The sequence below is a fragment of the Protomyctophum parallelum genome (assembly GCF_964188405.1).
Source record: "Protomyctophum parallelum genome assembly, chromosome: 9".
Taxonomy (NCBI): domain Eukaryota; kingdom Metazoa; phylum Chordata; class Actinopteri; order Myctophiformes; family Myctophidae; genus Protomyctophum; species Protomyctophum parallelum.
In genome coordinates this window covers 1,061,558-1,075,738 of record NC_139706.1, presented here as the reverse complement: position 1 = coordinate 1,075,738, position 14,181 = coordinate 1,061,558, and the positions used below count along the sequence as shown (strand labels likewise).

Sequence of the window (14,181 nt, the reverse complement as noted above, 5' to 3'; positions counted from 1 at the left end):
ACTGCTCCGTCTCTGTGTCTGTGACAGTGGGAGACTGGCTCGCTGTGAGCAGTGCAGCGCTGTTGCGGAGATTTTAATACCGAAACGACGTAAATTTGACATGTTCTAGTCCGCGACTCCAGCGCACCATTACTGTTCATGTTCAACTCATCTCCGTTGTGTGCATTAGTCCAAAGCAACACTGCTGAAAGCAGCCACATGACGCAATTAAGTAACGAGTAACTGCAGCACTAAAGCGACCAGTAACTGTAGTGTGATTATCAATTTTGGAGGAGTAGTGTCGTTATATTACTCGCTACCGACCAAAGTAGTGTCGTTACAGTAACGAGATTTTCCGTTACTCGTTACACCCAACTCTGGATATGACCCTGCAAATAATGGGAGATCGGTCATCAGTCATTATAATTTCATAACTGTGCACCCCTAAACAGTATTGTAACATAATAGTAGTTCAGTCAGACAACTCACGAATAGATTAAACAATATTTATTGCAGAATGAGTAATGAGTGTGCATATGATATTTGACTTGGCGTTCGGCTCTGCTGGATTTCTCCCTGCTCGGCATGATTAAGCAACATCATAAAACATAAGAGCAGGGAGATAGATATACAATAACCCCCCCATGGGGAGCATAGATAGCAGAGCCCACCGGTGGTGCTGGGGTGGTGGTGGGAGAAAACATCACATACAACCGGGAACCATGAGCAGAGGAAGGCAGGAAGAGCATGGAGTCTAGTGAGCTTAAGTAGCCTGCCCAATTAGTCAGCTGACTGCCGCATCGGCGAATGACGTGTGAGACTTGCACACACGTATACTCCCACATAGTAATGCAGCATGTTAACCCCTTGAGCATAGTATGGGCCTTTGAGCATGGCAAGAACCTCCCTTGAGGTTGACTGACTGAACTGACTCTGCCGCTCCGCGATCTGCGTTTGACTTCAGTCAGACAACTCACGAATAGATTAAACAATATTTATTGCAGAATGAGTAATGAGTGTGCATATGATATTTGACTTGGCGTTCGGCTCTGCTGGATTTCTCCCTGCTCGGCATGATTAAGCAACATCATAAAACATAAGAGCAGAACATACCTTCGGTGAACTCTCACCGTCGATCCGGGCAGGTGACCCACTATGAATGCACAGTGACGAAATGCAAATATGCATTTCTGGAGCCTGCACGGATTTGCTAACCCCCCCCCAACAAAGCAGAACCGAGAACGCCCTACGGGAAAGCTCAACCGACACACATCCGGGCAGATATCCCACTCGATAGTGACGAAATGCACGGCTATGCATTTCTGGATGTTGCACGGATAATTTAACTTTACGTGAGCTATGTGTAGCCATGACTGCCAGCCGTGAGGCTTATCTCTGAGAAAAGAAATGTGTGGGGTGAAAGCCGGACTCAAAACCCATTTGATTTGGAGTGCAAGCATACTAACCTTAAGCTTAAATTGAAAAAGGCCTGCATGGCTGCGCTCGCCGATAGGCCATTCCTCTATTGCCACTATAGAGGAATATTCTACAACTGCTTTCGCAGGGCTTACGTGTAGTGCAACGCCAACGTTCCTCTACTGCCAGTATGAGGACACACCATTGGCCCAATTACGCCGACGTTCCTTATGAGGAAACACCATCAGCCTACGGGAATTCTCAACCAATATACATCCTGGCAGATGTCCCACTAGAATAGTGACGAAATACAAGCTATGCATTTCTGGATCCTGCAAGGATATTCTAATTTACGAGAGGTTTACCTGAACTATTTCACAGTCTTACATGTAGTGCAACCCCAACGTTCCTCTAACGCCGGAGTGAGGAAACCACCATTACCCCGATGTTCCTTTAATGCCACTGTAGAAGAAAATCTATACTTAACCATTACGCCAGCGTTCCTCTAACGCCAAGAGAGGAAACCACCATTACCCCGATGTTCCTCTAATGCCGCTGTAGTGGAACATCTAACGAACCATTATTAACATTAGCTTGTGACATGCCACCAACTGAACTACCTCCAGCGACCACCGTATATGCAAGGTAATACAAATTACCATCCTGATCGAATACAGCACTTGTATTCATTACATCCTGAATCAACAACTGCAAGCTCTCCCGATTAGATGCACATAATGATGATTCAAGGGCAGCTGAGGACCACTGGCCTGAGTTTCGGCTGGCACATCAGCATGGCAGTAGAATCAGGAGTAGCCAGGGAATGTGCTGAGGAGACCGATAGCCGATTAAGCAGGGCTTACGCCACCTTCTGGAATCCGGAACGCAGCCAGAGCAGGTTGCCCAATGCAGAACTAAAAGACACGAGCAGAGACAGAGTTACTTATACTTCATCCTGACTGAATGAATTAAAGAGTGAATAGGGGATCCTAAGCATGGAGAGACTTCCCACACCCACGAGCCGAGATACCAATACTTAAAGATAAGCCTTAGATCTTAATCCTAAACTATTTAAACACCCAAGTGATAGAGGCCCTTTATGAATTAACTTACATGAGCGGCATATGCTCTCATGCGGCCTTTGAGCAATTGATTCTGAGCTTTAAATAAGTTAAGCTTCATGGCATGCAGAACCGAGAACTGTTCGATACCACTCTCGTCCAGAACTAAGATGAGATGTCCCATGCAAGCAATCTATAATGCTGCAGGATCGACAGCACTGCAGCCTGCACATGGGTGATGGTGATGGACTTACTTCTTCGCTAGATACTAGAACAATCACTTTCGAAGAAACCCCAACCGGCCCACACCGGCTGAAGAAGCATTGGTGAATCTCCTGACTGAGCGACCCAGGACATCTGTGATTGTGCTGAAAGAAAGCTTAGGACCAAAAGATCATGGGGGTCATGACCTGATGAACGAATGAGCCACAGATAACAGATAAAACATGATATGCTTTGAGAGAAAGCATGCCTATATATGTGCCTGTCCTGAATAGTATTTTTTTTTCTTTTTTATTAAATATTAATTATTATTAATAATTAATTAATATTATTAATTAATTTAACACAACGCTAAACAGCTTCTATGAAGAAGCAATGACAAAGGCTACGGTTGTTTGACAACATCTATGCAATTAGCTATGAATTGATTACTGTCATCCAATGCCATTAGTTGCAATAACTAAGATGAGCAGAAAAACAGCTTTGCCGAGTCATGAGGCCCGAGGGCAGGAGCCTAGCTCTTATTTCAGTAGAGTGAGCAGATTGATGTACACGTACAGCCCCTGGACGTGACGCTAGTATGACGCAGGGACTTACTCCATTCCGACCATTGGTGCCGAGTGCAGAGGATCGAAGGAGGCACTGGGTCCCATTTTTTGAGTCTTTTGAATGATAAAGTAGCTACCAAGCAGCCACAAGAAAATCTGCCCCATCCCTACTAACTGCGATGTTGAATAGGTTAACAAGATATACTAGCCATTTTGCACGACTATAGACTACTTTAACATAGACGTTTAATGAGCACCATGAGCCAAACATTTGGATCCGTCGTCCTGATGACACACTGCATGAGGTCACACAACTAACCAGGGGCGGCCTTAGGAATCTGGAGGCTCGTTTCGAGACCAGATATGAGGCCTCCATGTATACCTATGACATAATTATCCTGTTGGGTTAAGGTTCGGGTTACACTTGGTTACATTTTGGTTACATTTCCCTAATGCTGTTACTCAATACTATAGTGGCACTGAGCGACATCAAATCAATTACTGATCTGAATACAACTGGCAAGAGTACATTTCCCAGACTGCACCGGGGAAACCACAACCGATAGGTCGCACAAGCACTGCGACACGGAAGCCAAGCTTGCTGCGAACATAGACATAGTCTATGGCTGCCTTCCTTCAACCCAGATCCTCTCACAGATAAGTGATGAATTATTGCTTATGAGTTTCAATTTAGAGCTCCTGGCAGTGGATGTTAGCTGTGCAAAATGAAGCAACACAGCGAGCTGCTAACCTACCACCTTCTGAAACATCTTCAGTCCCACGGAGCAACTGCCATTACCTAATCCCACTCGAGGACTGATCAACAGAACATACAATATGAATCTGAGACATTAAAAGTGACAAATGGGCAATGGGACGCACACTGACAAGACGCTATATACGTATACGTATATATTGATCTGAACTTCTGACCTCAAAGAGAGTGAGGAGGGTATACACTAGAGTGACTAGACCGACAGCTAGATAGGCTTGAGGGGCGGACGGAGGCAGCAGTTTGTTAAGGCTTTCAACTCTTCTCCAAGACAGCTCAACCCGTATAGTGAAGCTGAGACATGATAAAACGACAAAGGAAGCACTAATTAAATGCCCATTAAGAAATACATCCAAAATAAACAGCTAGAAACAAATCTTACAGAAGTAAATAAACTAGACAGAAGGCTATGACACTTGACATGAGATTACTGCAAATGCAATTTGCAATCTTAACCTACTTTAACCCACTAATGGCCAAGTTGCCAACCTTTAATAACATCTTATTGTGCCTTAGGCCAGCTTTGGCTGACTTTTTGAATGACAATAGAATAATGTGCGATATGACCACAATGTCACGAAATATCTAATTTTAAAGCTGCACATCTCTAGTTTACACCGAAAAACAAAATATGTTCCTAGCATGTTCCTTCGTTTACTTATAAGCACTTTAGTACACCTTGGTTTGACTTATCACTGAAACCAAGGTCTACTAAAAAGCTTATAAGTAAACGATGGAACAAGCTATAATCATAATTATTTTTTCATTGTAAAGTAGTGACTTGGAGCTATAAAATGAGACATTTCGTGACATTGTGGTCATATCTCACATTTTTCGATTGCCATTCAAAAAGTCGCCAAATCTGGCCAATGCTGGCCAATGCCCCATTTCTTAATTCGTCATTTTAATGCAATAAGAGGGATCAGCGATCTAAATACAATACATCAAGTTTTACTTTCGATTTCAAAGTAATACCCAGAAATTCCACTTGATGGCAGGAACGTTCCATTATTCTGATTTTGACAAAAGTGTTAAATCTGGCTAAATCACTTCCTGTCAAACGAGGTAAACAAAGGAAGCTAATTTGACCCCTAGCTTATAGCTTGTCCGTCCGGATTGCTAAACTAACATTAGCTTTGTCATAACTTAGTCAGATTAAGCTTAAAAACGGCCAGGAACATCCCAAAATATCACATTTTTTGCCGCGGATCACATAGAGACGGCGCGCGTGCACGATAGTGCACGATCGCGCGGTTTTCGGCCGGTTTTTGGTAGATTACATACAAATAATTAAAAAAATGTCAAACAATTGCAATATTTTGTTATAAAAAGACGTACTGACAGGGCAGTACGTCTACTACGCAGATAACGTCATTGGCTTGGAGGGATTTGTTGATTTACTACGTCAATTAACATGGCAGTCTATGGGCTTGACGTAGCCTTGGCCATCAAGGAGTTAATATGACACTGCACATAACTGAATCGATTGAGATTAATTAACAATAACGTATGATACTGTCCTGAATGGAAACATGGAAAAACTTTAAGAATAATAACTATGCCACATATAAATTCAAAACTGAAACAAATAAATCACGGGTGAAAGGGTGCTAGCTTTAGCATTAGTTTAGCATGAACAAGCCCTCATGGCAATGAGGAAACCTCAACAAACCACATGGCTACAAGCAGTAAAGCACCAAATCTATAGAGATTGCCATTAAAACAGTTTCCGTGCCGGGAATGGTTTCATCCAGGTTATTGTCGCTGCGATATACGACATGCACGCCTTTTGTTTTATGTGTTTAATCCGCTGTATTGTAATAAATAAAAAGAAAATCCGTCTTCGTCGCGGAGATAGAGACTAGATGCATTCGCTTTGATGACGAACCCGGAAATCGTCACATGCTGTGGGCTGCTAGGGCTTCTGGGAAATTGAGGCCAATGGAAATGCATGGGGTGCAACGCCTCATGAGACGAGTCTTGTGTGCGTCTTCCGGGTGCACCAACATGGTGGATGATACGCTCGGATCACAACAAACCGAGGGAGCTTTTTTCGCTGGATTTTCGCAGATTAAAAGCCCAAATAATTCAGCGTATGCTCTAAAGGTAATACAACAATCTCGGCAGTGAAGGGGGGTTGATTAAAATGCGGGTTAAGCGTGTAAAACAGTCAAACTGTTAAGGTAGTTAACTCACGGCAATACTTTCAAAGCACATATAGAAAGTGTTAAGTAATACTAGAGTGTGACTGAAGTCTTGCTTCAAAATGAATGAAACTGGAGACAAACAGGCAGCAGAGTTGCCAGATCTTGAGAAAGAAAGCAACTAGATGTGGAACCATCCCATACCTAGGACTCACCACGTGAGAACTTAGCTTACAATATATATACCCTAATGACTACAATGACTTGAAACAATACATTTCATTGGACAAGGTCATTTGGATCCATGACAGAACCCCAGAACAACGATTGACTACAGAAAACAAGCCCAAAGTTGCTTATAAAAGCACACGTGGCAACCACTGCACATGAGTTGAGGACCCATAGCTGGAGGGGACAAACACTGCACCTGAGCTGACTTGGCAAAACATCAGCAAAATGAAAGCGTGGCTTTGACTGTAGACACTAGACACGTACCACATTACAATAGAAGCTGCAGCACTGTCTGTGCATCCGGCTTAATTACCAGAACAGGCTATTATGAAGCTTGTTGAAGCCACATAATCGAGCTCAGCAGCATTAGCAGAATCATATCAAACTTAATATTTTGGATACAACCTGCAGGCCCTAATCACGGCATGGACAGTAGCTGAGAAGCATAATTTAAGCAGCAGTAGCTGTACACGCGGACAGCAAAAGCAGCAGCAATAACCACGATAATAACATCACATACAACCGGGAACCATGCAGAGGAAGGCAGGAAGAGCATGGAGTCTAGTAGCCTGCCCAATTAGTCAGCTGACTGCCACATCGGCGAATGACGTGTGAGACTTGCACACACGTATACTCCCACATAGTAATGCAGTATGTTAACCCCTTGAGCATAGTATGGGCCTTTGAGCATGGCAAGAACCTCCCTTGAGGTTGACTGACTGAACTGACGTTTCTGCGTTTGATTAGTAGTAGTAGTATTGTATCAGTATAGTAATAGTATTCAGGGCTCTCATATTCATTACATGTGTACATGTTTTCCTGCAGTGTCTGCTCATCCGTGTCAGACCAACAATGGAGGATGCAGTAACCTGTGTCTGCTCTCACCTGGAGGAGGCTACAAGTGTTCCTGTCCCATCTACTTCTACTTGGCAGCTGACAACAAGCAGTGCATGTCCAGCTGCACTGCCAGCCAGGTGATTCACCTCCAGTTCACTTGTGTTATACGCGTTTATGTCTTTATAGGTCTCGTGTCTGCTGTCGATAGTCATTCTAAAGATGTGTGTCGTCTCTCCCGTCAGTTTGCTTGTAAGAACTACAAGTGCATTCCGTTGTGGTGGAAGTGTGACACGGCAGATGACTGTGGGGACGGCTCAGACGAACCTGCAGACTGCTGTGAGTAGACTCAGAGACTGAAACACATCTTACTACATGTGTTTACACTGATTACACTTAGTATTACTTTGTACTCCAATGTCCTTTAACTGTTTTTGACGCCTGCATTAAATATATAACTACAAATGTCTTCTAATTCATGACAGTTTCTTAAAATCCTGTTTCTGTATGTCAGTGGTGCTCAAACCTTTTCATGTCAAGGACCCCCAGAATAATATGCATTTGGCCGTGGACCCCCATCTGAAAATATGTTGTTCCAAATATTTTAATAAAAAATGTTCACTTTGAAAGAATATATAGTCAAAGATTTGCACCACATTTTCACAATTTTTCAAAAATAGCAGATCTACAAGCTCATAGCGCGGCACTCGGTGTCATGCTATGAGTCCTTTTTTAGTACAATCTATTGGTAAAATGAAATAGAGGTTCATTTTAAAACAACCAACATCCAACAGACCATACAAACAATGTAAAAAAAAAAAAAAAAAAAAGAATTAATAAAATAGCCTACTAATGTAAACAATTAAAAACAAATGGCTTCTAAATCCTAAAAGTTTTCTGTAAAACCTGTGTCAGTGGTGCTCAACATTTTTCAGGTCAAGGACTGATGGCTTCCCCTGTTGGGCAATTACAAAATAACTTTACACACAGTGTTATGAAACATGTCCTGTGAGTTGTAATGTTTGGACTAAACAATTCACATTATAGTCAGTTCATTTGTAGAAAAAAGCGGAGATCCGGGAACACTTAATAGTTAAAAAGGCGGAAAACTTTATTAAACCGACACGCTTCGACCTATACCGGTCTTGTCGACATCAGTTTATGTAGGATACTTCTGTCTGAAAGCCAGGTGATAATAAATGTCCTTTAACGACACACAGCAGAGATTTTTCTTACTCACTGTTTGATGGTGGCCGTTTGAAGTTTTGAACTATAGGCTATACATGCTATAAAGTAATACTATACCGTAATGTACCGTGAACAATCCTCAAATATGAAGTGCGGCAGGAACAATGTACCCCTCACTTTGTTCCTGACGCACTTCATATTTGAGGATTGTTCACGGTAGTGAAACAAAATGTGTCGTCCGTCCACTATGCCATTTGAAACTTAGTTAAAATAGCTATATTCCAGGAACAGGCACAAAGCAGATATCCACCAATACAAATTTACACATAGTTTGGGGAGTGGGACAACGTCGCTGCACAACACATGTAGTGTCGCGCTCTAGCTGATTGAAACACATTTTAGTGGTGGGCCAGCAAGGCCTTCTCTGCTGGCCCTGCACTTTCCTGATGCAGAAATTTATATTTTATAATAAGTTTTTCTTTTTAACAAATATTATATATTGTATTTATTTCGCTGCCACTGCACTATTTCTCACTCAGACAGGCTGGATGCTCTGCTTCCATTCTGTGCAGGTACAACAGCGCTTGGTATTTTTTAACCAATGGGATTATTTCCTTTTGTTGTCTCCGGGTAAGGCCTTCATAAACTCCACTGAATCCCCTTGCTGTTGAAATGAATGGGAGCAATATAGAGATTGACAGGTTCCTTAGCCAATCAGAGTTCAAGTTTTCACTGCTGGGCGTCTTCTTTCAAGTGCCAGGGCCAGCTAGCTGGCCTTTGGTGACGTTAACATTGCGTGGATCCCATCGCTGGGGGAAAATATTGTCCAATGAGAAAAGAGAACTGGGTGTTTGAAACTTTCTGCGGTGGTCATTGACTGTGAGGGTAGTTGTCATGATCCAAGGAATCCAGGGAATGTCAGTGATTGTACGACCTTTGATTCAAGAGTTACGGGTCGAAATGTAATGACCGACCTGGTGGAGACAATGTATTAGAGTAATAGAGACAATCCACGTTCTCTGTTGTGAAGCTAATTTATTGTGTTATTTGTTTCCCTTCAGCTCTCCAGGCTGAACAAACACACAACACAACAGGTAAACAAAGATTACAAATCATCATAGATTATAGATAGACCAAGAGCTTCTTTTAATTAAATCTCTCTCTCTCTCTCTCTCTCTCTCTCTCTCTCTCTCTCTCTCTCTCTCTCTCTCAGCAGTTATATTGGCCTTTTTGTGACTGTTATTGTGGTTAAATCAATTTATTTCATGTCATGACATATTGGGCTTGACAAAACAAGATACATATTTTACTATAATGTTGTGAATTATCTGCTTGCTATCCAAATGGCAGCCTCTGGTGGACAAAACCCTTCACAACTCCCCTTCCACCACTGCACCAATCACACACAGGTGTCTGCCATCAGCACTCTGGGTTGATTGCCATTGTCAGCTCAGGTGTGCTCCACTACAAACACTCACACTCACTCCACACACAGTTCACTCACACAGCTCTCCACTCCAGACCAGCCATGCGTCACTGACAAATAACCATGGTGTCTGGAAATGTGGAAATAAATACACTGAATATCAACTGGAAACAAGTCAATGTCAAGTGTCTTTGATTTGAACAATTTTGGGTGGTCAGCAATTTCACTGAACAACAAACTTTAATATGGTCCTTCGAGCCGGATGCTGACTGCCCAAATAAGACATTGACTTGATTGATACTACACTAAAAACATTGAAATTGCATTGAAAATATGCTGCAAGAGGAAAGTGGAGGAACATTGCCCAAGACCTACCCTGGCAGGGATAGACAGAAACCACAGAGGTATGGGACGGCACAGCCCCCCCCACAAAAGGCCACACCGACCATGGAGTCCCTGGCCAACATGGCCGAAACTCTAAAAAGAGCAGAGATGGAGGGGAAGGAAGAAATGGAGGCCATGAGGAAGAAAATGGAGGAGCTATGCAGGCAAGGGAGAGAGAGGTCCAACCTGCTAGCTCACATTAGCACCTTGCTAATGAGTGGCAACCAACAAATGGAGGAGCCAGATGACCACCACCTTGGAGCAGTAGGGGGAGCACTTCCCACCGGTCTCCTCCTTGGAGCACAGGGAGGTGCACTGGAGCTGGGGGAAGGTGCTCCTTCCCTCAACTCCAAAGCAGAGGACTACCCCGAGGAGGTGGTAGTGCATTTAAATGAATACCTTGAATCCCTCACTCATCAGATGAGCCCAACACAGCCTGAAGAGGGGGTTGAGACATCAGGAGGAGCCCTGCTACCCCTAGGAGACCAATACAGGCTCACTGGCCGGCAGGGGTCAGAAGCCCCACAGGGCAACAGGCCTCAGCATGTGGGGACATCTCTACAACCTCCCTCCAAGTACAGTTAAGAAGAACCGGTCAGCTCCACCTCCCCCCACTCAATCACGAAAGCCTCCTTCAGCCATACACCCAGTTCAGCAGATCATCTGCTCCCCAGTCAAAGTGGTCCATTCCCACTCTACCCCCTCTCGACTGCATCCTGCCTATTCCCAGCCACTTCTGTCACCAAACCTTCAAACCTTCCACCACGCTCTGGCTCCCTCTGCTGGCCGTCTCCAGTCACTGCCTCCTTCTCCGCCTATTCACTATGCTGGGGCCCAACTTCGGCCACCTCTTTCAGGCCAGGTGCCTCCTGTACAGGTACCATGCCAACCACCAGCTCATCATCCCTATGGGCCAGCCGTGTATGGCATCCCAAAGCCTTCAATCCCTGACTTCATTCAAGACAATGAAAAAGACTTTGCCAACCTGAAGCTGGCACTCGACAACCTGCTCGATCCTCATGTTCAATTGAGTGAAAAATATAAATATCATGTCCTTCTTGAGCACCTCAAATTCCCTGAGGCTCAGATGATCGCCCAGTCTTGCCGCCATCAGGTGGAGCCCTACACTGCGGCGATGCAGGCCCTGCAGCTGCAGTACGGTCAACCCCACCAGCTGGCTCAGAGTGAGATTGCAGCGATCCTTACAGCCCCGGACGTCAAATCCAATGACCCCCAAGCTGTCCAGCACTTCTCACTTCAGGTTCACCTGCTTGTCAGCATGCTCGAATCTCTTGAGGGTCCTACCGGCTACGAGCTCAACTGCTGCTCACTAGGCATGTGGAAAATAATCGATACGTATCGATTCATCGATTATGACGTGCGCGATGCGAGTGAATCGGTTCATTCACTGTGCATCGGTAAAATTGACAGGTGAAATCTCGATGCATCGTTCGCAGAGTGCTTGCATCGGTAAAATCCGTGGTTGCACCGTTTTTTCATGGTAAATTTCACCCTATCCTGTGTTTCCGAGGCGCATTGAACACACCATCAGAAAAGGAAGAAAAAAAAGGTCTCTCGCAGCCATAGCTCGCAGCGCACACACAGGGCACGTTCGGAAATAGCGCACTGAGCCCACTGTGCAATGCAAACTAATAGGAGAGTGTGCTCCGGTGTGGTATTTCCGAACGCGCCCACAGTCAGTGAACAGAAGCTCAGACTATAAAGAGCACCCGCGACTAACAGAAGTGAGCCCCACGCATTAAACAAGAAGCACCACCTTTACTCTTTAGCTTTATAAAATAGTTGAGTAGCTTTGTCCGTCGATCAGTTGACTTTTCACTGTAGCGCTGCGTGCTGGACTGCTCGTAATTAATCTGATCCACACTCCACAGCTGTGCTTGCTGATTATCCGACGCAAATCTGCGTCGCGATCCTCATCAATTTGTAATTAAAGAAAGCTTCTGCAGTCTGCACACACGTGTAAAACAACAACAACAACGCCACAGCAGGGTGTAGTAGTACTGCTTGCGTTTAAAGTTGTTTACAACTTTCCACTGTCCAGCTTTCCCCTGCTGTTCTCTGGGATAGAAGCCTTATTTATATTCTGCAGCAAGACGGTGTCGCACGCCTAAAATTGCAGATCCACAAGCTCACAGCGGGTGTGGATGAGACGCGTTGTGAGCTTGTACATCTGCTATGTATTTATAACGTTAATAATACATGCAGGCCAGGGTCTTCAATGTTTTTCAGGTCAAGCCAACGACCACTTAGCTGAGAGTGAGAGATCAAGTGGGGACCCCCACTATACATAGGCAATTATATTATAAAACTGTTGCATATTAAACTAGACATAGATTTGTTTGACAGCACTACAAGTGTGACCTGTAATTTTTGTTTTGTTTATTTGTTTCTTTTCTATTTATATGTTGGTAACATTAATTGATGAACGATAGGCTATTACATTTTAATCTCTTGAACCCTCTATACTCAAAACCTCAAATTGACCTTTGAGATATAATAATTATACTATAGCCTATGATTATTAGTAATCTAACAATTCCACAATAACCAGCAGAGAGCAGACCCTTTGTTTACTTACATAATTCTATAAGTTGGGTTGTTTGAGATGCAGAGCTATAATACTAACCTACAGTAAAACAATAAATTGCTTTGAATTTAAATGTAATGCTTTTTTACATGTTTTGGGAAATTCATAGAGCTTTAATATAAATCCTTTCTATTGTGATGAATCGCCATCAAATCGCATCGTATCGGTAGAGGGGTGAATCGCATCGTATCGCATTGATTTGAACTAAATGGTTATCGCATCGCATCGCATCGGGAAGAGGGAGAATCGTATCGCATCGTATCGACAGGGGATTCCATATATCTCTAATGTATCGTATCGCTGGCAGTGCATCGAGATGCGTATCGAATCGTGAGATGAGACGAGATTCACATGCCTACTGCTCACATGTTGACCGCCTGCTGAGCAAACTGCCAAGATACCTGAGGGAGAGCTTCATCGAGTTCCTACATCTACAAGGCAAACTCACTGTCGCCACACTTAACCCCTACAACCTGAGGGACTTGGCCGGATGGCTGCAATCCAAGGCTCAACAGCAGAGGCTCTCTAACCGTCTCGTTCAGCGGTACCACGGTGGCCAACAGCAGGAGCAACCCAATACCAGGCCACCTAAGACAACCAAGAACAAGAGCCAAGCAGCTGTCTATCATGGCTCGGAACCAGATGCCCCTCAGACCCAGTCTTTTCAGAAATCCAAATCCCCGGAAAAATCCTATAACAAGCCTAACATTCACTGCCTGTTCTGCCGGGCCAACGATCACTACATCACCAGATGTCCCAAGATCGAGTCTCAGACTAAGGAGGAACTGCGATCATGGCTACTGAGGGGCAACAGATGCTGGAAGTGTGGCCGTACCTCTCACTTGTCTAGTGATTGCTCCCTGGAAAAGCCCTGTCCTGACTGCGGTCAACTTCATCTTCGGGTCTTGCATCTCGTGGCCGACTCAGAGCCAAGGTCGGATCCTTCCCGCCCACAAAGCAAGATCTACTTCTCTCATTCCAATCCTTCCGACCGTGTACTTCTTAAAGTTGTCCCAGTACTTCTATGGCACAACAATGTTTCACTCAGTACACATGCGGTTCTGGATGATGGCTCAGTCCGGTCCATGATCCTCCCGGCTGCAGTCAAACATCTCCAGTTGAAGGGGAAGAGGGAGGTATTGGCTCTTCGCACCATCCGATCAGAGCTTACCCACCTTGAAGGGAAAAGTGTGCAGTTTGAGATATCGCCCATACTCACACCATCAGTCAGATACCCTCTCAAGCAAGCTTTCACAGCCGAAGGTATTGACCTCATCGACCAAACCTACCCCATCCAGTCCCTCAAGCGGCGCTATCCATACCTGAGGGATATCCCCCTTCGATCCTTCCGAAAGGTCCAGCCTCTGA

General features: G+C 44.3%; 1 long non-coding RNA gene across 1 annotated transcript; it reads left to right on the top strand.

The window, feature by feature from the left end:
- Positions 1-7,314: 7,314 nt before the first annotated feature.
- Positions 7,315-9,556, top strand: LOC310864246. The gene is made up of 3 exons (XR_014569727.1): positions 7,315-7,347; positions 7,453-7,546; positions 9,457-9,556. It is a non-coding gene; the product is annotated as an uncharacterized lncRNA (long non-coding RNA).
- Positions 9,557-14,181: the final 4,625 nt, after the last annotated feature.